Here is a 24,329-nt window from a genome sequence, read left to right as displayed (position 1 = left end):
AATGGAAAGTCAGATAGAAGGTCTTTTCTTTTCTTTTTATTTTTTAAAGGCTGGAAACAAGCACACCAGACACATTAACCAGAAATCAAAGTGAAGGGAAAACAATGCTTCTTTTTTTTTTTTTTTTAAACAACTGCTTCTTAAGGCCTTGTTGCTGCCACTGGGACTGTTGTAGTCTGTGGGTTGTATATTTCTGGTTCTGATTAAACGTAAGCAGATTTTAAAAGGAAATTCTTCTTAGTGAAGGGGCCCAAAAGTCCCAAATTCAAGAGAGAAGTGAGAACAAAGATTGATTATTTCAAACTTGCCTCATTTACTGAAGCAACAAGCACCTATGGAAACACGTTCACAGAATTCTAACAAAGTTTACTAGAAGGAAGCCGTTGAAAGAAGAAACAGGCTAGTTCAAGGTGGGATGCTTCCCACAGTGGGAAGAAGGTAAGAAACGAGATATCTCAAAGGGGAAGGTGGGAAGAGCTCGAACAGACTGAGGTGCAGAACTTACTCAAACTAGCTTAAGGGAAAACGGAACCGGAGGAAGTAAATGCAGCTGGGTCTGAGGGACTAGAAATAGGAAGTGGAATGATACTGGGAACCAGGTTGTCTCTCTCTCCCCCTCCCCTCCTCAGCTCCACACCCTACGTGGTCTTTGTCCTCTGCTCCTTTCTTCTCTCTTTCCTTCTCCTTTCCCCCGCCCCTCCTCCTCCCCTCTTCCTTTTTCTTCTCTCTCTCTCTCCGGATCTCAATCTCTCTCTCTCTAGCTGCGTTTTGGCTGCTCAACATGTGATCAACATGGCGGCACCACAGCTCCTTTGTGTGTATGTGCTGAAATCGAGGACCAGAGTGGCTGACTGACTGACCTGTCTTGTAAGTACAAACTGCTGGAGAGGTTGTGATAGGCCCCATTGTGATCAAGGCCACGCCAGCAAGGCAGGGTCGTATGGAACGAACCAGAAGGCCAAATTTCTCCTTGGAGGTGGGTGGGCAGGCACCGGAAGCTCTCTGAGAGGGCTGTGGGCTAGGGCAACACCCCAGGAGCGATGAATATAGAAGACTTTATATAAGTAGGTTGATTTTAGTGGGACTTGGGCAGATGTATAGTTTGCATAGTGGCTCAGTTTTTGGCACAACTGTGTTCCTGTTGACGTGTTGTGCAGTCTCTGTCCTGAGACTTGAGAGGCTTTGGGGAATATCATATATCATAGTTAAGTGCTAGTTCCCTCTGGCTCTTCTCGCCAGTGCAGCACTGTTCTGCCGTCTTCTCTTCACAAGCCTTTTAGGTGACGTGGTGTGAATGCATAGAGCTCACCACTGATGAACCAGGGTCTGGTTGCCTTCCGGACCCCTCTCCCTCTGTAGTGCCATGTGTTGGAATCATGGATGGTAATAAGGTGGAGTTCATTTTTCTTGTCTCTCTGAACCCATTAACATTAATTCAGTAAATATTTAATATATTGATTTCATTGCATTTTTAAATATTTGAGGAAATCGCAGCACAAAAGATTTTCGATAAATTTGACCACAGGCCCATTTAGTAACATATTTCTATGCTAGGAGCATGAAAAACAAGAAGAAAATTTGCAATTTTAGGGAAGATATCTGAATTTCATAAGTAACCTAGAAACTTTACCGAATGAGTGGCTGTGTATTTCTGCGTCTATTTGGACTAGTATAGTAACAAATGTGTGAAACCATGTCGTCTGCTGTGAGTCAAATATTGCTCTCTCAGGGCTGCAATACTTCACACATCCTCCTTTTTGAGAGTAAAATGGGGAGGGGAGTGTCTCTCTCTTTTCTTAATAGAATATATGTTTTCATTTAGTAGATTTTAGAAATAAAATTTAGGGCTCGTTTTTCTTCTCTACGTTTTGTATGCCTTTTGGCTCATGTATTGATCTTGCCAAGAAGCTTTTAAAAACCAAATGGTCCATATTTTGAGATACCATCCTCAACCAAGAAGTAAACTGTGAAATTCCCTGTAATTCTTTGATTTAAAACACTTGGAAGGCATTTAGTTTGTGTTTGGTGGTGTTGATATGACTATATTTAAAAAATAGAACGCTAGATTCTGTTTTCATTTAAACAACTTGAAAACTTTCATCTTTCTCTTGTGCGTGAGGTGTCAGAAACATCTCAGTGAGGACCAGAGTGGAAAGATATAGGATAGCCCTTCCTTTGTTTTATTAACCAAGTTTAATGAAATATGTAGATTAGTATACCAAGATGAATACACCTACATTAATTATTAGGCATTATTAATTTAATCTTTCCTACCATTGACCTGTTAGCAATAGTGGTTAATATTTTATATGGGAGAATGACTATGAATATGAAAGTGGATTTGAGATAATGTCAGAATCTAGGATGGTACTAAGGATTTCCATCCCTGCTGTGTTAACACTTGATGTATGGACTTCAGCAAGACATCTAATATTATTTAGCGATTCTTTGCGTTCCATGTGTGAGAAAGAGAATGGCATCTAAGGGTTGATATTTTCGGGGCTGGAAATCATCAAACTGAGTCATTCATGCTACACTCTAGTGGTTGATGTTAAAGACACATTGTCTGAGTAGACACGTCACGGAGGCAGGTGGGCTGACCGGCTAGATGGGTTTTCTCTCGGGGAAGCAGTCTTTGGTGGAGTTTCCTTACCCTGGGACTCAGTCTCCTGATTTCAAAGCAAAGCATCTTGACTTTTTGCCGTGTCTTCAGATTTTATCAGGCTCTTCGTGTCTGGCTCATGTTAACTAAATTAACGACAACAATAACAACAGACGTCTGATTTTATTCAAACATTAATTAATTTCCAGAGACTATGCCCTTCCAATATCCAGGTATTTGTTTCTGCCATTCAGGGATTCCAGTTTCTGGAATTCAGTTACTAGGAAGGACATAATAATAAATGGAATATTGCCTGGTGATTGTAGAGTCAGACCAAAGGGAGTTGGATTTGTTTGAATATTTTGACGACGCCACGGTAAATCTAGGTGAATTTTCTCTGCTCCTCGACAGGGTGTTCTTCTGTGGTGACTCATTTTCTAGGTTCAGCGTCTCTTTTTCTCTTTTCTGAATCAGAGTCATATAAACAGTGTCAAAATCTTTAATCTTGTGTTTCCATGCATTCTACATTCCATGCAGGCTGTAGTCCAGTCTTTTATTAAGCCGTCGCTGTCTTTTCCAGGCCATCGTATTTTCCTGTAGCTAAGTGCCCAGTGAGATCGATTGGACTTGGGGGTTCTAAATGTCTCTCAACCATCCACTTTTAGACTATCAAGGTGGGCTTCTTTCACAGATGGCTGATCTCATGGTAATAGTCACTGCCATTTTTTTGAGGCTATAATATGCCACCGGGCTCATGTTATCTCTTTTAGTTTGCAGACTGCGTATTATAATGCCCATTTTAGAGATAAAGACACTGAAGCTGAAAGAGGTTAAATGACTTGCCTAGGGTCAGACAGCCTGATCCTGACTGAGTTGGAATTCCAAACCAGTTCTGTCTGACTCAAAGCTTGTTCCTTCTAACATTCATTCCTCCTACTTTTACTTTCAGGGGGTAACTAATGTCTAGGTTTTATAAGAACCCTACTTTGCCCTTAAATCCTGATTATAGAAGCCTTATATTTTGAAATAAAAATATGTAATGCAGAGTCTTCGCATCACTATGGCAGAGTTTTATACAGCTAACATTTATTTAGCATTACTATGTGCTAGATATTATTGAACGTGCTTGAACATGCATGATTTCATTTATTCCTGGGGACAATTCCTTGAAGTTGGTAGTACAATGATCCACAATGTGTACTTGAGAAGACTGAGTCACAGAGAAGTTAAATAACTCCTCAGAGGGACACAAGCCATGACTTGAATCTATGCTGTCCCTTTGACCTCTTACCCATTACACTATCCTGTCTCTGTGAGTAGTAGAAACTTTAGAACTCAAGGTCCAAAGATCATGTTGCCTGCATTGTTTTTACATAGAAGTTCCATTCAACAAAATATGTATCTACTCTACGCTAGACTCAGATAATAAATAAGTCTTTTCCTTTAAAAATTGTATTGACATGTAAGCGACATAACCATAACACAAAGTGATCAGTAAGGAGGTATATGGGGCCGTGGAAATACAAATGAGGAGGAAATTAATTCTGCCTGAGGGAGGGGGATGAGAGGGCACTACACGTAGGAAATGAGAAGTGATAAGTAAGGTGGGTCCTGAAGTCGAAGTAGGACTCAGGGGAGAGGGAACGGGAAAGAGAAATATCATATTAGGCAGTGGCAAGAGACCTGGAGGCAAGAAAGCACGAAGAGTGAACTGAGGGAAGCTGCTGGAACAAGCCAGAAGAGGGTGCTGCTGGTGAATGACTGGAAAATAAGACTAGAAAGTCAGACTGGGACCAGATTTTGAAGAGCCTTTTCTGCATGGAGTTTGGATGTTGTAGGCAGTAGAGATCCATGGAAGTTTTTAAGTGTCGTAGTAACATGATTAGCTAAGATGCATGTAGTGAATGGGAGTTGAAGTGGAGGAAATATTGTGGTTTACAAGAGTAGTTTTCAATAATTCAGACAAGAATAAAGGATGAGTGTCAAGTCTAGAAGAGCAACAATGAACATGGAGATTGCTAACATAGAATCTACAGGAACTGGTGGCTGATTGGGTGGAGCCAGGGAGCCAAGTATTACCTTGGGGTTTCTCACTTGGGCAATGGAATGAGTGGTGATTTTCATAACCAATACTGAAAATTTATGATGAGGAGCATTGTGGCAATAGTGTCTTTTTGTTGTTGTTGTTGCTTTGTTTTTTGACATCATAATTTTCATTTTCAAGTATCTCTTGAAAATTCCTAAGTTCATGTAAGTTTTAGCTTGTGTGGTCTTAGTTTCATTTTTTTCTCTGACATAATATTTTATTTTTAATCAAAATACTTCTAGAAGCTGATGATTCAATTAATCAGACTTTATTGAATATCTATTATGCGTCAGGCACACGGTAGATATTGGATCTACAACAGCCATTCAATCTCAAGGTGAAACCAAGGCAGGTGCACAGGTGAGAAGCCTCGATGTTCTCTGATCAGCTTCAATAGGGAAGGACTACTACAAAACCTACGCATGGCCTACTCCTTGGAGTACAAAGTCCCTCCTATGTTCTTGGGACCACACAACTCACATCTCTCATAACAACCTGCCATCTACCTGAAGATGACTAATTCGTCCTTCTTTAAACTAATCATTTTCACGCCCAGAGGGTTTTCTTTTCAATCTTACGTAAGGATTTGCCTACACAAATTTATTTTTCACATAGTCATTAGGTTAATCCTGGTTCTTCAAACCAGAATCAGCAAACAACAAAAGCTGGACTTTGGAAACCTAGAGGGAAAATTATAGCAATGAGAAAAAGCATTTCTTTAGTCTTCTGTTTTCTGATTTTTGAACTGTTTCTAGATACACTGATCTAAGGTAATTTTTTTTTTTTAAACTTGTAACAGACTGTATTGATTCAGAAGCCAAACAAGGCAGCCTTTAGTGAGTAAGACATCTTGTTGAAAATATATCACAGTGCTTTCAAGTGATCCCAGGCACAGGAATTGAGGATGGAAAAGACTATGTTTGGATGATACAATGTGGGATCATTGCTTATTTATTAAAGAGAATCCTTTCATATTCCGTGAATGGAAGAAAGCTAGAGCATAGGCTTCTGGCTTGTGCTGGGCAGCTGCTAACCTATGCCAGGAAAGCAGGTGGCGTGGCAAGATCAGAGGCAAGCTAGGGGAAGGCAGTGAGGCCAGCCTGCTCTCCTCTCCCCAGGAACTTGGGGGACCTTGCTTTGATGACCCACTATAATCATGACTATGCCCTATGTCTCTTCCAAATGAGGGGGTACATTTTTGGCCTCACAGGATGTGTGTGTGTGTGTGTGTGTGGATCAAGGTCAGTAGCCAAACTCTTCCTATTCTGAGGTATAGGGCAAATAGGGTAACAGATATTTGTTGCATTTTTGGGCTGACAATCCTTGAGGTCCTGAGATCAAAGCTAAAGTCTGACTGTTTTTTAAAAATTCTTACTGAGATATAATTCATATACTATATAATTCACTCATTTAAAAGTGTACAGGGGCCGGCCCCATGGTGTAGCGCTTAAGTGTGTGCACTCCGCTGCTGATGGCCCGCGTTCGGATCCCGGGTGCACACCGATGCACTGCTTATCAGGCCATGCTGTGGCGGCGTCCCGTATAAAGTAGAGGAAGATGGGCATGGATGTTAGCCCAGGGCCAGTCTTCCTCAGCAAAAAGAGGAGGATTGGCATGGATGTTAGTTCAGAGCTGATCTTCCTCACACACACACACAAAAAAATGTACAATTTCATGGTGTCTAGTATCCAGATATGTGCTATGGTCACCACAGTCAATTTTAAAACATTTTGATCATCTCAAAAAGAAAATCTGTACCCTTTAGTTATCAGCACCTTATTCCCCTACTCCCATCTCCCAAGCCCTAAGCAACCACTAATCTACTTTCTGTCTCTATAGATTTGTCTGTTCTGGACAATTCATAGAAATAGCATGTAATATGTGGTCTTTTGTGTCTGACTTCTTTGACAATGTTTTCAAGGTTCATCTATGTTGTAGCATGTATCAGTACTTAATTCTTTTTCATGGCTGAATAATATTACATTGTATGGATATAGCACATTTTGTTTGTATGGATATACCACATTGAATGGATATATCACATTTTGTTCATCAGTTGATGGACCTTTGGGTTGTTTCTACTTTTTGCTGAATATGAATAATGCTACCATAAATGTTTGTATATGAGTTTTTGTATAGACATATGTTTTCATTTCTCTTGCGTATATATCTAGGAGTGAAATTGCTGAATCATATAATAACTGTTTGTTTAGCTATTTGAGGAAATACTAGACTGTTTTCCAAAGCAGCTGCACCATGTTACATTCCCACAGCGTATGAATGTTCTAATTTCTCCATATCCTCACCAAAACTTGTTGTTATCTGACTTTTTGATTACAGCAATTCCAGTGGGTATGAAGTGGTATCTCATTGTGGTTTTGGTTTGCATTTCTCAGGTGACTAATGATATCAAGCATTGTTTCATGTGCTTATTGGCCACTTGTATATCTTCTTAGGAGAAATGTTCTTGCCTATTTTTAAGATGGGTTATTTGTATTTTTGAGTTGTAAAGCTTCTTTATATATTTTAGATAGAAGTCCCTTATCAGATATATGATTTGCAAATATTTTCTCCCGTTCTATGAATTGTCTTTTCACTTTCTTGATAATGTCATTTGAAGCACAACAGTTTTTAATTTTGATGAATTCTATTTATGTATTTTTTCTTTTGTGAATCATGCTTTTGATGTCATATCTAAGAATCCATTGCCAAATCCAAGGTCTTGAAGATTTACTCCTATGTATTCTTCTAAGAGTTTTGTAGTTTTAGCTTTTAATTTTAACTGTCATCCATTTTGAGTTAGTTTTTGTAGATGGTGCACATTCTTTTGCGTGTGGCTATCCAGTTGTCCCAGCACCGTTCTTTGATGAAAAAACTAATCTCCCTATTGAATGGTCTTGGCACTCTTACAGAAAATCAGTTGCCCACAGACACAACTCCAGAATTTCCATTTGATTCTCTTGTATAATTTCTATCACTTTATTGATATTCTCTATCTGATGTGACATTGTCATCATACTTTCCCTTACCTCATTGAACATATTTACAATAATTACTTTGAAATCTTTATCTGTTAAATCCAACATCTTGTCACTCTGACAGGCAGTTTCTGTTGCTTGCTTTTTTCCCCAATGTATGTGGGCTCCCTTGGCATACCTTCCTGCTTCTTTGCATGTCTCTTAATTTTTTTGTTGGAAACTAGACATTTTGGACAATATATTATAGCAACTCTGGGTACTGGTTCCCCTTCACCTAGGTGCTTGTCATTTACATTTTCTTTGTCTAGTGACTGGCTGGGTTATTTTGGTGAAGTCTATTTCCATCCACAGCGTGAGGCTCCTGATGTTTCTCCTCAGGGGTGCAGCCTTGGGTATGCGCACAGTTGCCTTGGGCTAATGATGGTTTTGGCAGGCCTCTGTCTGTCTCTTTTCCTTGCCACACCCAGCTGTTTGGCTCTAATTGTAGGCTACTCTTCCATTGTTTTCAACAATGCCCTGAGGCATAAATTGCTCCACAGACTGATCCAGTCAAGATCAAGCTCCTTTGAAGCGGTGTTCCTTGAGGTTGGGGTTTGAGATTTGTTCTGACTCCAGGAGGGCTCCTCCCAGCTGTCTTATTCCCCAGCTCTCTTCAGGAAACTAGCAGGCCTACAGTTTTGCTTCATCTCCAATCAATCTACCAATATCCTCTCAGTTGCCTTTCACTACAACTGCCACTGCTTTTGAGACCACACCTAGGCTTGAACTTCTCCACACTCTGTTGCAAATGAAGTCATTTCCTTTGGGAAGAGAGATGGAGTTCTCTGTTTTATGCTCTGCTTCTCTCCATTGGCAAAATCTCTGAGCCATAGCTCTGAAGCTGGGTTGGGGCCAATGGTGTGCTTCTCTGAGTTACACCTCCTTCAGGAGCTGAGTGCACTTCAGGAGGGGAGAGCAGTAGCCTCAGATCTTCTTGCTTCTCCCAGAATAGAACCACTATCTTATGAGCCTGGGCAAGTGCAGTTGGTGCTCCAGGATTCTCAGCAGTGCCATGCCCAAGATAGAGCCCCCACCTCACAAGTGGGGGATGGGTGGAAGAAGGGAGCCTCCGCCTTTTGGCTGCACTTGTTGGGAATTTAGACTCAGCAGCTGGAAGCTGGGTGCAGGGTGAGAAATGTTGACATCTTGCCTTCCCTCCCACCCCTTCCTCAGAAGGATATTCCTTTGACTGGGAACTGAGGGGAGAGGGAGCTCTGTGTTCTTGGCTGCACTAGTCTAGAGTGGAATTTTGTGTCATTGAGCTGGGAGTGGGGAGAGAGGGAGTAGGCCTTGGTCAAATACCTCATTGTTCTCATTGACGCTCATTGTTCTTACTGAGTTTTTGTAGATTATCTTGAATAAATGTTTTTTTTCCCATTTACTGTATGCCCTTAGGACCATTTACAGAGACAATAATGGTGTTTGTTTGGTTTTTTAAAAAATAATTTTCACCAGTTGCACTGAGGAATGGGTCCTTACACTGTCATGCTGAAAGTGAAACTCGCTCATAGACTTGTTTCTTAAATATTGTCATCATTCTAGAATGAATGAAAATTCAATGCCCTTGGTTAATTAGAAGTAATACTGTATCTCCATGTTTTAGCTGATGGGGTTCAGGGCAGACTGCCCCAAGATGTGCTACTCTGGTATGTGGATTATTTCTAGCTGAAGACGAGATAAAGGCTCAGAAGAATCTGAAAGAAACTTTGACCTGCCCCCACCCCACTAACTGCCTAAAAGAATTTAAGATAGAAGGCCTGTCCCTAGGACAGGCCATCACCATAGATAACTCTGGGTATGGATAGACTGGGAGGGTCCTTGCTAAGCCCATGCTTATCAAAGTTCTGTTTACCAAACATTTACATTTGTAAGGGAAATCTCCATTTGTAAAGGTATCTCCCTCTCTGTACCAGGAAGAAGGGGGATGACCTTATCTCTAGAAACTCTTATCACTGTGGAAGGCAAGGCCTTAAATCTGCATAATAATCTTACTCTTGTTTACTGCGCTTTTCTGGTAATCCCCCATAACTGACTCCCCCCACCCCCAGCATCCTCCTTTGTCTTTAGCTGAAGATAGTATTTAAGACGAGAACCTCCACCATTTTGTTGAGTTACCCAGTTTTTCCGGGTCTCTTCCACATATACGTGGTGTAAAGCTTTGTTTGATTTTCTCCTGTTATTCTGTCTCGTGTCAATTTAATTCGTACCCTAGCCAGAAAGGACCCAGAGTGGCTAGAGGATAGTCTTCCCCTTCATAGCCTATATCTGCAATCACAGTGTTTTTTAAAAATAAAATTTCTCTTTTTATTTATACTTTTATAAGCTCCTATTTATATGAAAAAAGAAATTGCCTAACTACAATAACATTCTTGCTCCTCCAAATATTCCTTTTGAATCCCAAACCACCTCTCTGCATCTTTACCCTGATAACCCCTCCTCATGGTCACCCACAGGGTCAATCAGACTTCTTGTGATACTTTGGGTAAGCAGGGAGTCTAGGGTGCTGAATTCAATTACAGAGTCAAGTTTCTCTTTTCCCTGAGGTCATCAAGTATTTCTGCCTGCCTTAGTCCAAGGGAAGGATCCAGAAAGAAACCATTCTTGCACAGAGAGCTCCCCAAATTCTTCCTAATGAGTATTCTATCATTTCCTCACTTAGCAGTCTCCCAGTTTCCACTGTTGCCTTCAGCTTTCCTCCCAGATTTGAGCAGCAGGGCATGCAATCTGTACAGACACACTGCACCTCATGCTAAGAGGGGCCTTGCTATTGGTTTAATGCTGTGCTGTTACTGTCTTGAAATTCTTAACAATTTTTGAGCAAGGAATCTGCATTTGCCTTTTGTATTGGACCTCAAAAATCATGTAGTTGGTCCTGCTGAGTGGGAAGTCACCATGTCCTGCATCATGTCCTTAGTGAGCAAATGGCAGACACAGAAGGTTTCAGCCAGTTTGGGCTCCTTGGCAGCCTCAGGCAGCCCCAGAAGCATTTCCTGGTTTCCTTGGGGGTATTTTTAGGCCAGTTTGGCCATGGCACATTGGGTACCATGTCTGCTGAGGCCTCAGCCTGCCCACACTCCTCACAGGTCCATCTAAGACTAATTAAACAAGTATTTATTGAGTGTCTGTTATATTCTCAGTACTATGGTGGCTGTCATAAATATGAGAGACTAAAGTCTCATTGAAAGGAATTATGTTTATGTGATAAAATTAGAACTGTATTTTTCAACTGATGTTCTGAGGAATATTTGTGTCCTATAAGATGTTAGTAGGTGATGCACTAAAGAAAAGCTATAAATAAGTTTGAGAATCATTGGGTTAACAGTTTTTCACTTTGCAACTTCATGGAGACTTTTACATAATTAGGTGCATCTTGAATCTTCATATCTCTTTAAAGAAGCACCTTTATTTTTATCAAGTACCATTTATCACTTGGCTACTTTGTGCCGGGGATTGACAATGTTTCTCCTCCAATGATGAAATTAAAGTGGAAAGAATTTAATGGATCTTCCCAAGTATAAGAACTTGTGAATCAAACCTAGTTCTGATGCTTTCACATTTCTAGTTCTCAAATGAATTAATGAATGGGTAAATCTCTTTGAAGTAACTTGGAGGATACACAATTGGATATTATAATAATTATAGCATTAATATATAAGCTGAAGAAGCAAATATTATTTTAAAACATCATTGTTCTTAAGAAAATTCAAGAGTTTGACCAAGCAGTTAATATTTATTACATCTAAATTCATAGAATAATTTAAATATCTCAAGGAAAACAAATTTTTGCTTTGATTACTCCCTTTTCAGATTTCTTTTCATTACTTAAGTGCCAGGCCTTATTCTTTAAATATCAGATGCTCTGACTTAATGTTTAGTGCACTCTGTGGCACATTTGTGGGTACCAGCGTTTTGAAAAAATTTCTTTATCTGAAAGATAACTTAAAGACTCTTATCCTGGACATTACTTAAATGCCTGTAGATTCCTGGTGGGACGTGACCTCAGAGAAGCCCTGGTTCAAGTTATTTTGCAACGGGCGTGCTGAAGCCAGAGAGGGAGAGGGACTTGCACATGACCATCCGGGAAATTACAATAAAGCTAAGATTGGATCCCAGAACAGTTCTCTTGCCTCTAGTCCTGTGTGATGAGAAATATCAATTACCTGTTAGGTAAATTGCAGACGTTCATCATTCCTCTTAAAGAAACACCTTTCACATCTCTCAGTACACTAGCATTCTGTAGAACAGTTCGGGAAATGATGAATTAGAGACTAATGTAAACCCTCATTTGTTTAAAATCCAAAATATCTGGTACAGGCAACACACGATAATTTATAAGAGGGCAGAGTCTAGTGTGGTATGAAATGATCGAGGAATGTATCACCTAATAAACATCTTGTAATTGGAAGGGCCCTCGGTGCCAAGACTTGGACTGTTGAGACCTCAGTGACAGGCAGAGGAAAAAGAGGAAGAAGCCAGAACCAGGAGGAATTAAGGCCAAGAGAAACCATCAGGCAAGATCACTCATATAGTCCTTGAGGAATGCGTCTAAGATACCAAAGGAGTCTTTGGCCAAAATAGCATATGAGTTCATCTTGGTCCAGTCTGGAGAGGTACAGAAACACAACTTCTGGGCAGAGTTGATACTTGAAGTCAAGACAGTAGCAACCACAGTGTTCCTGAAGTTGTATTCTAGAACAGGACCCAAGGCAACACCGCATGCACGCTACTAGGGTGGAGGGGACTCAGAAAATGGAGCTTGTGGTGCCTCAACCTAAAGAGAGTTCTAGTGGGTCAGGCTCAGTTGGGCAGATGCTCTAGGGCTAGTAATTGGATTTCCTTCATGTAGAGTCTAGGTGCCCTTGCTCTTTTCCTACTGGGCCCTGGGGCCGACCCTCAGTGATGCCCTCCCTGCTGCAGGTCCCACCTCACCTCAGGGTGTGGTTCCTGCCATTACCGTCTCTGTCTCTCCTATGGTCTCCAAGTGGTCCCTCTATGTCTGTTGTGCAGAAGCTGTTCATTCCGCCCTCAGCTCTGTCTCAGGAGGACTTGCTCCATATGTGGGTGTAGATTGGGTGTGTAGTGGGAGGAGGTGAGCTCAGGTCTTCCTATGCTGCCATCTTGGACCCCCAGGGGCCACACATTTCTTTTAAGACATTCAGGTCACACTGTGTGTGTTGCTGTGTGACTTTTTTCCCCCTAAGTTGATATATTGTCAGTATTTTACCATATCACTAAAGAATCCTCTTTATTTAATTTTAATTTTATTTATTTATTTTTCCCCCAAAGCCCCAGTAGATAGTTGTATGTCATAGCTGCACATCCTTCTAGTTGCTGTATGTGGGACGCGGCCTCAGCATGGCTGGAGAAGCGGTGCGTCGGTGCACGCCCAGAATCCAAACCCGGGCCGCCAGTAGCGGAGCGCGTGCACTTAACCGCTAAGCCACGGGCCGGCCCTAGAATCCTCTTTATTTAAAAAAATATTAATTGCCTTTTTCCTCTGATTATGAAAATACATACTTATGTGTGCGGGTGTGTGTATGGAAAGTATGTGTTGTCTTTGTATACATATATGTACTTATTGTAGATTAGATTTAATATTTTAAATATGTGTTATAATTATATGTGCATATAGATAATAACAAGTGGGATCATATGATACATCCTACATATTCAATAAATTGCATTTTTCACTAGAGAATATATCTTGAATGAGTCAATTTATTTTTTTTTATTTATTTTTTTTTGTGAGGAAGATCGACCCTGAGCTAACATCTGCCAATCCTCCTCTTTTTGCTGAGGAAGACTGGCCCTGGGCTAACATCCATGCCCATCTTCCTCTACTTTATATGGGATGCCTCCACCGCATGGCTTAACAAGCAGTGTGTTGGTGCGCGCCTGGAATCCGAACCGGCGAACCCCGGGCCGCTACAGCGGAGCGCTCGCACTTAACCGCTTGTGCCACCGGGCCAACCCCCTTGAATGAGTCAATTTATATTGAGCTATTTTTACATGACTATGTGGTAGTCCATTATTCATTAATCAATCTCTTATCAATAGATTATCAATTAGCAATTAACTATCAATCGATGGAAGTTTTAATTATTAACAATTTTTTCTTACAAAGAGTGCCAAATGAATAGCTGATCAAATATCTTTGGGCATTAATGACAATATTTCAGCTGGAGTAATCTCTAGAAGTTTCTTGCTTAATTCCTAGAATGTTTGTTTTTTATAATTTCCATGCCTCACAGAAAATAAACCAACCACAATTTTCATTAAATAATTTTCTTTAAATCATCTAAACATATCATGTGTTAGATTGATTTTTAGAGCTCTAAATTGACTGACAATATATATAAACTTAGAGCTCCAAATTGACAATATATAATTAACAAACATTATCTCATTTCGTGGTTAACAAACATTATCTTGTTTTCCATAAATCATGATCAAGAATTTCAACCTTTAGTTAAATGCTGCCATAGATTATAATTAAGGCTCAAGCTAAACTTTCCTTAGATGGGAGGTGTTTGATCCTCTAGCAATTGCAAAGTGCAGCCGGCTGAAGCAAAGACAGGCCATTTTCACTGTTAGCAGTAAAGAAAGGAGCATCAAAGTAACAGAGGCAACCTGGTCCCTGTGCTATGCACCCTGTTGGCAATCAATGAATTGTTGCTGACTACTGACTGTTAGAAAAGTTTTAAGCATATATGGAGAGATGGGGGCCAAGAAAAAGCAGTCCTGGGACAAATACTGTTAGAAGGGGCCATTTCTGATATGAGAAACTGGAACCCAGAGAGAAGTTCCTCCACAGTATGAATGAGGACTTTCTAACCATGAGCCATCTCTGCACAGGCAATGCCTGGAATCACATGGCCAGGAATAGCTAAATCGTCAAGGAAGACTTATTGGAGTTTGTTATTTATAAATTGCATATTTGTTGAATGATTTCTTCAAATCATTCAACCAATATGGCCTGGCAGCAGGATGTTTGACCTAGAATCATAGTCATCTCTGAGTTTTCTTTAGAAAAAGTTGAGGCTCCTTTTCTCCTTTCATAAGGTGTTGGAGTCCTAGGGGGTCACTTTCAGTGTGATAGGTGATAAATTATAGCAAAAACATTATTTAAAATATGTTGTTTTTGCATAATGTGCTGTACCTTTCCCTATGTAAACAAAATACTTTTTATAACGTCAGTAATATATATTTTGTTGGCTTACAAATGAAGGCCCTTACAAGCATTTAACTAAAAGTGCATTATATTTATTTGTTGACGATTTATGTAAAATGTTATTTACATAAAGTCATAAAAGATTGACTTTGAAGTATCCCTCTATGGGTTTAAGATAGGAAGAATGAAAGGTGGCTTATAAACCGGAGACATTTTCAGAAAAATATATTGATATGCCAATATATGCTAATCAAAGCTCTTTGATGAATGGTTTTCTTAATTATGATGACTGTGGAAGAGAAAAACTAGTGAAAACATGTACTCTCTCCTGGTTAAAAAAAAAAATTAACGCTTTTTTCCCCCCAGTAAAAGTAGAAACACTTTAGATTTTAGGACCCTCTTGGCTCCTAAAACCTAAGTGCTGCTTGAAAAATGGCCCTTTCAGCTTTTAGCCAGCAGCCACAGTTTAAATCCACAAGAGAGACGCCTAACAACTCTGCTTTAAATGGCAGTCTGCCATTTCGGAAAATTGTAGCTTTTTGAAAGAAGAAAAAAACTAGTAAGCCATTTAATTCACCCCCTTGGAACTAGGTGTAAGTTAAGGAAAAAATAAGTAAAGCGAGCAGAAAAGATGCCTAATTCCTGTTTTAAGACTCTTTCAGCGTTTGCTAGAAGTAGAGTCTATAGTCACAGCATCCAGACTGGCTGTTCAAATAGAGTAATTGTAAAGAACTCAGCTTCTGTTAAGGTGAGGAAATATGGATACTGTTCTTCCATTTGTGTGCGGACGCACTGAGAGTCAGCAGACAACTAAGGAATGGGCAACCCCCCAAAATGGTACAATTTGTAAATTATGGGAAAAAAATATTTAGCACTGAATCCCAAATTTCTTTTCCTGATTTTTGCTGCATATATGTCTGGTCCTCTGTATAGATATGTTTCTGTGTCTATATATCTAGTCATCAAAAATGGCTCCTAAAAGTGAGAGCACACTTGAGACTTGATCAGTGCTCATAAAGGGGAAGAGGAAGATCATTTATGATTCTATTCCAAGTCTAAGTGTAGATGGCCAATGTCACATAATAAAATGTGATCAGAGACCCTGTGGATGAAAGATATTCCAATTTCTAATACTCTTAAAAAACACATACTAATTTTTGCAAGTGTATCCATTTCATAAAATGTCAACATTCAACACCTGTTTATTGAGCACCTACACTGTGCGAGATCGTGTGCTTAGGCACTGGTGATACAAAATAAACCAGACGCCTTCTCTGTTTTTAAGAAGTTTGTTATAGCAGTAAGCACACCAACAAATCTGAGTTTCCAAGTTCTGGTATCCTCTTAGAGTAACTGGGGCTCCATTGAGATATGGCTGATTCCAGGCCCAGGGCCGGGAGAAGCACAAGGTGACCCTGGAACATTTTGTTGTTTCAGAAAGCAAGAGAGGACATGAAGAATGATGGGTATATGTCGAAAGGACACGGGAGCTGGCTGGAAGAGGACAAGCCAATCATAGGACAATTTGAGCAGCCAAAAAAAGAAAAGGTAATGTATTATAACCATGAATAAAAAAGAATGTGTGAGTGCATAGGGACATTTAAAAAGGAGAGGGGATGGGAGGAGCTCTGCTGTACAGAAAGTGCCAGCTCATGAACGTAAAAGGACTAATAGAATTAAGAAAGATCAGTACTCCACAACCACCTGTATAATCAACGCAGGCGAAGATTGTCGTCGGATATGAAATCAGAAAAATCCAGATCATGAAACATTCTACATCTGCAGGACAATTAGCTAGATTCTCCAAAAATATCAGTGTCACGAAAGACAATTAAAGACAGGGGGACTATTTTAGGTTAAAGGAGACCGAAAAGAGACATGGCAACCGAAGGTAAGGTGTATTCTTTGATGGCATCTTGGATGCCACACACACACACACACACACACACACACACACACGGCACAGCTATAAAGAACATTTTGATGACAGTTGGGGAAATCTGCATGTGGACTTACTTTTGAAAATATAATTGTGTAATATTACATTTATTTAGTGTGATAGTCATATTGTAGTTGTGAAGGAGAATATCCTTGTTCTTAGGAGATACATACTGAGGAATTTAGGGTGAATTATCATGTTTGTAACTTATTTTCAAATGGTTGAGAAAAAATTGAAATACATCCACATATATATGTATGTGTGTGAAATATATATATAAAATAATACACACAAATATTTGAGAGAGAAATAAAGCAAAAATACTAGTATGTTGAAAATTGGTAATTCTAGGTGAAGAATATTTGAGTGTTCATTACTATTTTAACATCTTTGGAGATTTGAACATTTTCAAAATAAAACATTGGGGAAATAAAAAAGACTTTAAGTTTAATGGACTTTAGTTAAAACAAAGTCACTCCTTTCCTTGTAAATGGACATATAACAGGCCTGGATCATAGTGTGATGAGATCAATTCTTCTTCCCTCCCATACCTCACCGTATTAGAGTTATGGCATTTATACATTTTGTAAGAAATTACAATGTTCAGCAAAATTAGGATCACTTAACTAAAAGGATTTGCAGAGGTAATCTCTGTTCTAATTTCTCAACTAAAGGTAAATAATTGAAAAAACATGTTATGATTGTAATTTTTGACTTTCCTCTGATGGCTCTCATTAATTTATATGTCCACTCAGCCAATGAGCACTCGGGATCAAACGCTTGTGCTGGGCACCAGGACACACAGGTGGCTGAGACAGGGGCCTGGCCTTCTGGGAGCCCAACTCTCCAGTGAGAGTGAGGTTAAGTCACATTGAGAAACATGTAAACACACCTTAGTGCTTAACTAGTTGCCCCAACTTGTATGGATTTTTTTTTTTTTTAGAAGTCATACTTTCATAAATTTTATAGTAGTAAGTATTTGGTATCTGAAGATTCAGACTACTAATGTTGTCTACAACAGAAAAAAGATGTGAACACGTTCTTTCAGCATTCTTTGAAATTGGCAGGTTCTAGCCTTTGTTGTCTGCTGAGATGAAAATGTGGCTTGGGTTGATTATATAGAAATGTTTATCTTACTCTGTAGAAATGTTTACCAAAAACCTCTTTGCTCTCTCCTCAGGAATTGCCATCTGAAAACCAAGAGTAACTGCTTGGAGAACAAATTTGTTTACTGGGAGATGGAAGCCAAGTTTGTCTCAAATTTTTAGCACCATATCCTGGGTGGACATGGTTCCTTAAGAGAACAAAGACGTTTCTGCTAAATGGATGGAACGCAGAGGTTGATACGACTGTGACTGTAACATCTGTCATGTATTGATCAGGTGGTTTAGGAAACAAATCTAGCTTTCTAAGTTGGTGTTTAATTCATTAATTCAACAAAAATTTATTGACCACCTATGAAATGTCAACACTGTGCTAGACACTTGGAATGCAAAAATAAATAAGACTCATTCTCCGCCTTGGGAGAAATTACGGACTGGTGAGATGAGGGGGAAGGGGAGACAGATATGTAAACAAAATAAGTGTAAAGGTGCTATTCACTCTATGATAGAAATTCATTAAGGACGTTACCTTAAAATAAATCACAAAATCAAAATTTCAGGTAAATGAGGGAGAGGAGAGGGTATTATTAGAGGAAGGAGCAGTGTGAGAAGAGGACTGTTTGGGAACTGTCTGTTGTATGTATAGCTGGAGGATGGGCCATAGGGAGCTGTGGCAATGAAGCTGGGGTGTAGACAGAAGCTCAACCATGGAGGTCCTTAGAGAACGTACTGTGTCTGGACATTAGATGGTGGCAGTGACTGGAAATTCTAATATTTTAAGTGTAGAAACAAAATGATCAGGGTTGCATTTTGCGGCTTTGGCAACGCTCACTATAGACGGGAAGAAGGGGATAAATGAGTGAGATATTGAGAACGTGGAGCCCAGAGGACTCAGCAATAGATCTGTTGTCAGGGATGAGGAGTTGAGAATGACTCCTGAGTTTGTGGCTCGGTTGTCTGAGAGTCACTGAGAGTGGCATTCAGTGACAGTGGGGATACAGGATGAAAACAGGTTTAAGTGAAAGTACTGTTTTTCCATGTTAAATTTTAGGCACTTTTGGTCAGCCAATAGAGAGTTGAGTACGCAAGTCTTAAGGGCTAGAAAGTGGTTTCACCTAAAGAGGTATGGATTCGTGAGTCATCAAAATATGACTGTTAAGAGTTAAATGTGTAAGAGTGGATAAAACAACCTAAGGAGGGTGCACAGAGCTAGAGATAAATAAAGACAGAAAACCTGCCTTTAAAGAGTGGGTGAAGGACCAAGAGTCATCAGAGGAGACCCTGAAACACAAGAGTAACTGGTCCACCGTCGCTTCTACAAGTGGACTCAATTGAGAACCTTGAACTGGTAGAGCTGCTTTAGTGTCCAGAGTGTGTCAAAGTCAGACGACCAGCAGAGGCTCTCTAACGCAGTGCCATCTTGCAGCTGCATGGTCCGTTTCTGTTTAGACAGCTGCTGTGTTAGCAAGAGCTCTGCGATGAGCAAACCTGGGACCGAGTTCCAGTTCTTCCATTTGTCGTGTGACCTTGGGTGTGTCGTTTAACTTCTGAGCCTCAGTTTTGCATCTATAAAATGGAGAATGGAGTAGTGTATAATGCTTGTTATTCCTATTTCATGGGGTTGTTGACAGTCAGATAACACATTTGAAAATGATTTGTAAACTGCAAAGTGCATCAGAATTGAAGGGCTCTGTCATCACCATTGCAGCTTTGGAGTGTACCTTGGCCTATATTCTTGGACTGGAATGGAAATGAAATGGAGTAAATCGGGGCCAGAGTGGGCACAGGGACTTAATTTTCAGTCTTTAAGTGAGGGCATTGTTGAAAGACTGGAAAGCAGGCAGCCAGGAAAAATATGCTAGTTTATTTCTTTTTTTGACTTTTACTAAATAATCAGTCTCACATATTTGCAAATAGGCTCCCTTATGAGGTTGGGCGTATTGGTGTAACTTCAGATGTGGGACAGCCGTAGACACTGCTCCCCTCCCACTGTTGTGTGTTGTGAGTTTTTACAGCCCACCTGCCACTCTCTCTGGACGACTGCCTTTGGTTACTGGAGCTGCTTTGTGCACTTGCCACAGAGTCTGAAGTGCCTGGACTTTACATTCCCCACCCTTCCGGCCCCCGGTCCGCAGCCCGTAGCCAAAGACTAGAGGTTGCCAAGCCCAGCCCCCTTGCCTGAGCAAGGCTAAGCCCAGCCCTGGCGCACAGTTGTACTCCAGAGCTCCCCTTCGGGATCCGGGAAGGTGGGGCTCAGCCTGAAGCGGCCTCTGCTTCACCTCTCCCCCTTTCCTCTCCCGCTTCCCCCTCCCTGACTGGTTGCGTCCTGAGAGCTCTTCCCGAATGAATCCCTTGTGTGTGCTTCCTCCTCTCAGGGCAGGGTCTGCTTCTGGGCACCTCCTAAGACGATGACACTTAACTTGAATAACTGAAGATATTTCTCTCCACATGATCCTTTCTAACACCAAACTGTTTTAAGGCTCACTTTACATAGATAGTTTTGTTTTTCTTTTATGTAATTTTTACATAAAAGCTATGATGGTGTTATAAATGTCTATGAATAAATTGATAGACCTAACCTAGAGTCCTATAGATTATTCTTATAAGTATCTCTCACAATTTTGAAAATATAACCCAAATCACTATAGCTGTGGAATGTTTTGATTTAAATCTATAATGTTAATTCCATTTGTTAATGCTTGCTATATCTCAGGCACTGTGATTGATGCTTTGCAAGTATTATCTTATTGAATCTCCTCAGGAAATTTACGATGTTGGTCTTATTATCCCCAATTTACAGACAAAGAAGCAAGTAACTTGTCCCAGATTGCACAGTAGGTAGCTGGCCTCTGGGCTTGAACTCCTAAGCCCATGTACTTGCCGTCAAATTTCATTGCATCAAAATGGATAAAATAGCAAGAAACATTTCAATACAGTTTCTTCCATGTTAATTAGAGTTAAACAGGAATGTGTTCTTTTGAAGCATTCTTGATTTAAAGTTATTCATCACCCCATGAAAACTTTTATACAATATAAAGTATTAGAAGTTTCTCATGAATAATCTTTTTCCTTAACAGTCTTTTGGACAGGAGCGCTCTCTTGTTGTAATGAGAGAATCCTTCATGAGAAGACTCCTGGACAGTGTGTCTAAATGAAGAAACGATTCTTTGAAAAATGATCATTTTGGTATTTGCAGCCACTTAAAAATATTACATCAGCTCCCTTCGAACATTTGACTGATAAGATGGTAGAAAACCATAAGTCAAGAAAGACAGTCATTGAGTGACTAGATTCTTTGTGTCTCCAGCTATCTGCACAGTGGATTAAACAGCGCGTTTCTTTTGAGGGTGTTTTAAGAATTGTTAAACACACTGTTTTCATAATCTCGAATCAGTTTCTGTATCATTCCTTGGTCTCAGGAAAGGCTATTGCTAGAACTCAATCAGGCAGAGAGAGGGTCACAGTACTTGCTCTTGGAGTTGTTTGAAAACTCTCGAAGGACATGTGGTCAACTCCACTTTTGTGTGATGACAGATGGACCATATATTTCTCGACAAAGTTAGACATTGGCTGTAGATGCTCAGCCATGGCAATGAAAACTGCAGAAGTTATCAAGAGGAATGGTGTGTAACCTTACAGAATACATGGCAACTAAATAAAAACAGGGTTGCAGGAAATCCTGAAAAAATATCCATGTGCCGATGGAGGAAAAGAGTCAAGAAAGGAAAAGCCAGTGCAGAGACAGCCTGGCCCTGGAAGTCTGATTTAGCCTCCTGCCTGGGAGTTGAGTACATAAATGAAAGAGGCATGCTCTCCAACGTGCTAAGAGGAAAAGAATTAAGAACACCTGAGTTTCTGTGAGAGAAGAATGGCCTTCCCCAGTCCACTCATTTCTACGGGAAGTAGCCACACGAATGTTTTACCGTTCCATAAAAGCTCCAAGCATGTGCTTGTGTCTGTTGTTTTTAATGTGCTGGTTGCATACTGAACCTGAAAGCTTTCGCAGACTGGCGTCTGATACATGTGTGTAGTAAAGGGAAGCAGTCGTGAGAGCGGGGCAGCAGTGTGGAGGTTTGTGAGAACAGGGACATGCGTGTTGAGTCATTTAGAAAAATGATGCCTCCAGACAAGCCAGAGAAACAATAGGGTGGTGGGAAGGAGATGAAGGAAATTGTAGAAGAGAAATGGGGACTAGAACGCTGAAAAGGGGAGAGCAAGGAATCGGAGGGGGTGTCAAAAATATGTACTCATCCTTGTGAAGAAAACCTCCAATTTCAAATTATGTCTTCTTAGTTTGAAACTCATCCTCCTGTACTCAGCAGACCTCTTTGTGTTTATATATCGTCTTCAGTTTTGATGCTGGCCGATTCTAAATCTTGAGCCTTCCATCCTCAAAATTTTACTTAAAATGATTCAATTCAAGGTAGATTTGCTCAGGGAGAAGCATATCCAAATTGGTGCCACAGATTTGAAATCATATTTATTTAAATAGACTCTCTATTTCCATGAGACTTCTCTGGACACTGAAAAAAAAAAAAGCCCAAGTAGTTCTCCTCATTAAAATCTCTCTTCCCCGTGTGCCGAGAATGTCAATGGTCGCTGCGTTCTCCTCCAGGGAGTTTATAATCAAGCCCAGGACCCAGTTAGAGGGGGAAAAAAAAAGGCTTTTTTTTAGTCTTAACAAAGTCATATTCTTTCTTCCACCAATCCTTGCCCTCTGTAAAAAATAAAATAAAAATTTTAAACCTGTGTATAAAAAAAATGTTTCCACCTATTAGGCCATAATAAGGAACAGGAGTTTTATTTAGTATGCAGGCAGAATAAAGTCATATTTTCAGTCTGTCCTGCACACACACACAAGAAACTCTCAGAAGCACAGACTTCTTTTTCTGATAATCATTTTTTTCCCCAAAATATTGCCAAATCTGTACAATGCTCAATGCCCAGCACTGTTTTAGATGTTAGAATACGTGCAGTAGATATGAGACATATCCTATCTTCAGTGTGCAGTATAACAGAGTGACATATAAACTTGAAGGTCAGTGTGGAAGCATTTTTGCATAAAACTCAGGGATGCAAATTCAGATGCCTCCAGGGGCCAGCCAGGTAATATAAAGGTGTGAATGTTAGCCTCTGTAAGGCATCTGGAATTGGTGGGACTTGTGGTGAAACTGAAGACATTGAAATAAAAAAAGAATCTTAACAAAGCACTGACCACAAAACGGCATCAGCTGTGGCAGATATGGCCTGGAACTATAAGTTTGCCATGTCTGGCACAGACAAATGGAATACCTTTGTGATTATATGAATGCACTGAGGAGAAATAAGGGAAGGTATTAAAAATAGTGCTAGCAGCTTGGAGAGTAACTAAGTGGCCTTTATCAGGAAAGATTTTCTAGAAAAAATCATTAGCTGTGGTCTAATATAAGAATGCAGGGGCCAGCCCAGTGGCGTAGTGTTTAAATTCGTGCACTCTGCTTTGGCGGCACAGGATTTGCAGGTTCGGATCCCGGGCATGGACCTACGCAACTGTGGGAGATCAAAATTGGCCACTCCAAAATATGTTTCTTCACTTTGATTATTTTCTCTGATGGACATTTGACCTCCCCCAAACTGCCTAAAGAATTTAACATAGAAGGCCTGTTTCAGGAAGGAGCCACTACCACATGATAGCTGTAATATAATGTAAAATAGATGCTGCAATAGGAAAGGCACCAAGCCCATCTTATCAAAAATTCTGTCTCTCCCAGGCCACATTCTCTAGTTGGCACTGTAAAGGGTTGTCAGACAAACATTTGCATTTCCATCTCCATGTGAATTGTGTTCTTCCCCTCCGAAATCCCCCACAGCCGTGTCCTCCCCCACCCCCACCATCCTCCTTGGTCTTTATCGAAATCTATTTAAGGTGAAAAACTTCTGCCATTTGTTGAGAAACTTAGTTTCCCCCATGTATATGTGTTATTGAACTCTGTTTGATTTTTCTCCTGCTAATCTGTCTTTTAATTATTTGGCCAACTATAAGAACCTTAAGGGAAAGGGTGGAGGGGGATTCTCCCTCTTCCCCGACACCGCTCCTCAAGCCATGCTGTGGTGGCATCCCACATACAAAGTAGAGGAAGACTGGCACAGATGCTAGCTCAGCAACAATCTTCCTAACCAAAACAATAAATAAATAAATAAATAAAAAATAAGGATGCATTTTAGTGCATCAAAGACCCTGAGACTGCAGGAGAGACCTACAGGCTGAATGGCTGTTCAAACTGGTATTTCTCTTCTAAATATCCCTCTTAAACAGTCACATTCCCCTAACTGGTTCTAACAAGTTCATTTTGAGTCTGGGAAAGCCAAAGAAGAGAGGTGGGAAGAAGAGATGGTGGGACTGAGACCAGAGGAGAAGACCGTTTTCTCCTT

General features: G+C 40.3%; 1 long non-coding RNA gene across 1 annotated transcript; it reads left to right on the top strand.

The window, feature by feature from the left end:
* The first annotated feature begins 780 nt into the window (after nucleotides 1-780).
* LOC147912336 (uncharacterized) lies at nucleotides 781-24,019 on the top strand. The gene is made up of 3 exons (XR_015550012.1): nucleotides 781-867; nucleotides 16,314-16,424; nucleotides 17,996-24,019. It is a non-coding gene; the product is annotated as an uncharacterized LOC147912336 (long non-coding RNA).
* Nucleotides 24,020-24,329: the final 310 nt, after the last annotated feature.

Source organism: Ceratotherium simum, chromosome 36 (assembly GCF_057802395.1).
Source record: "Ceratotherium simum simum isolate JZ-2026a chromosome 36, ASM5780239v1, whole genome shotgun sequence".
Taxonomy (NCBI): domain Eukaryota; kingdom Metazoa; phylum Chordata; class Mammalia; order Perissodactyla; family Rhinocerotidae; genus Ceratotherium; species Ceratotherium simum.
The sequence above is the reverse complement of the archived record's forward strand: the minus strand, read 5'-3'. Positions and strand labels throughout refer to the sequence as shown.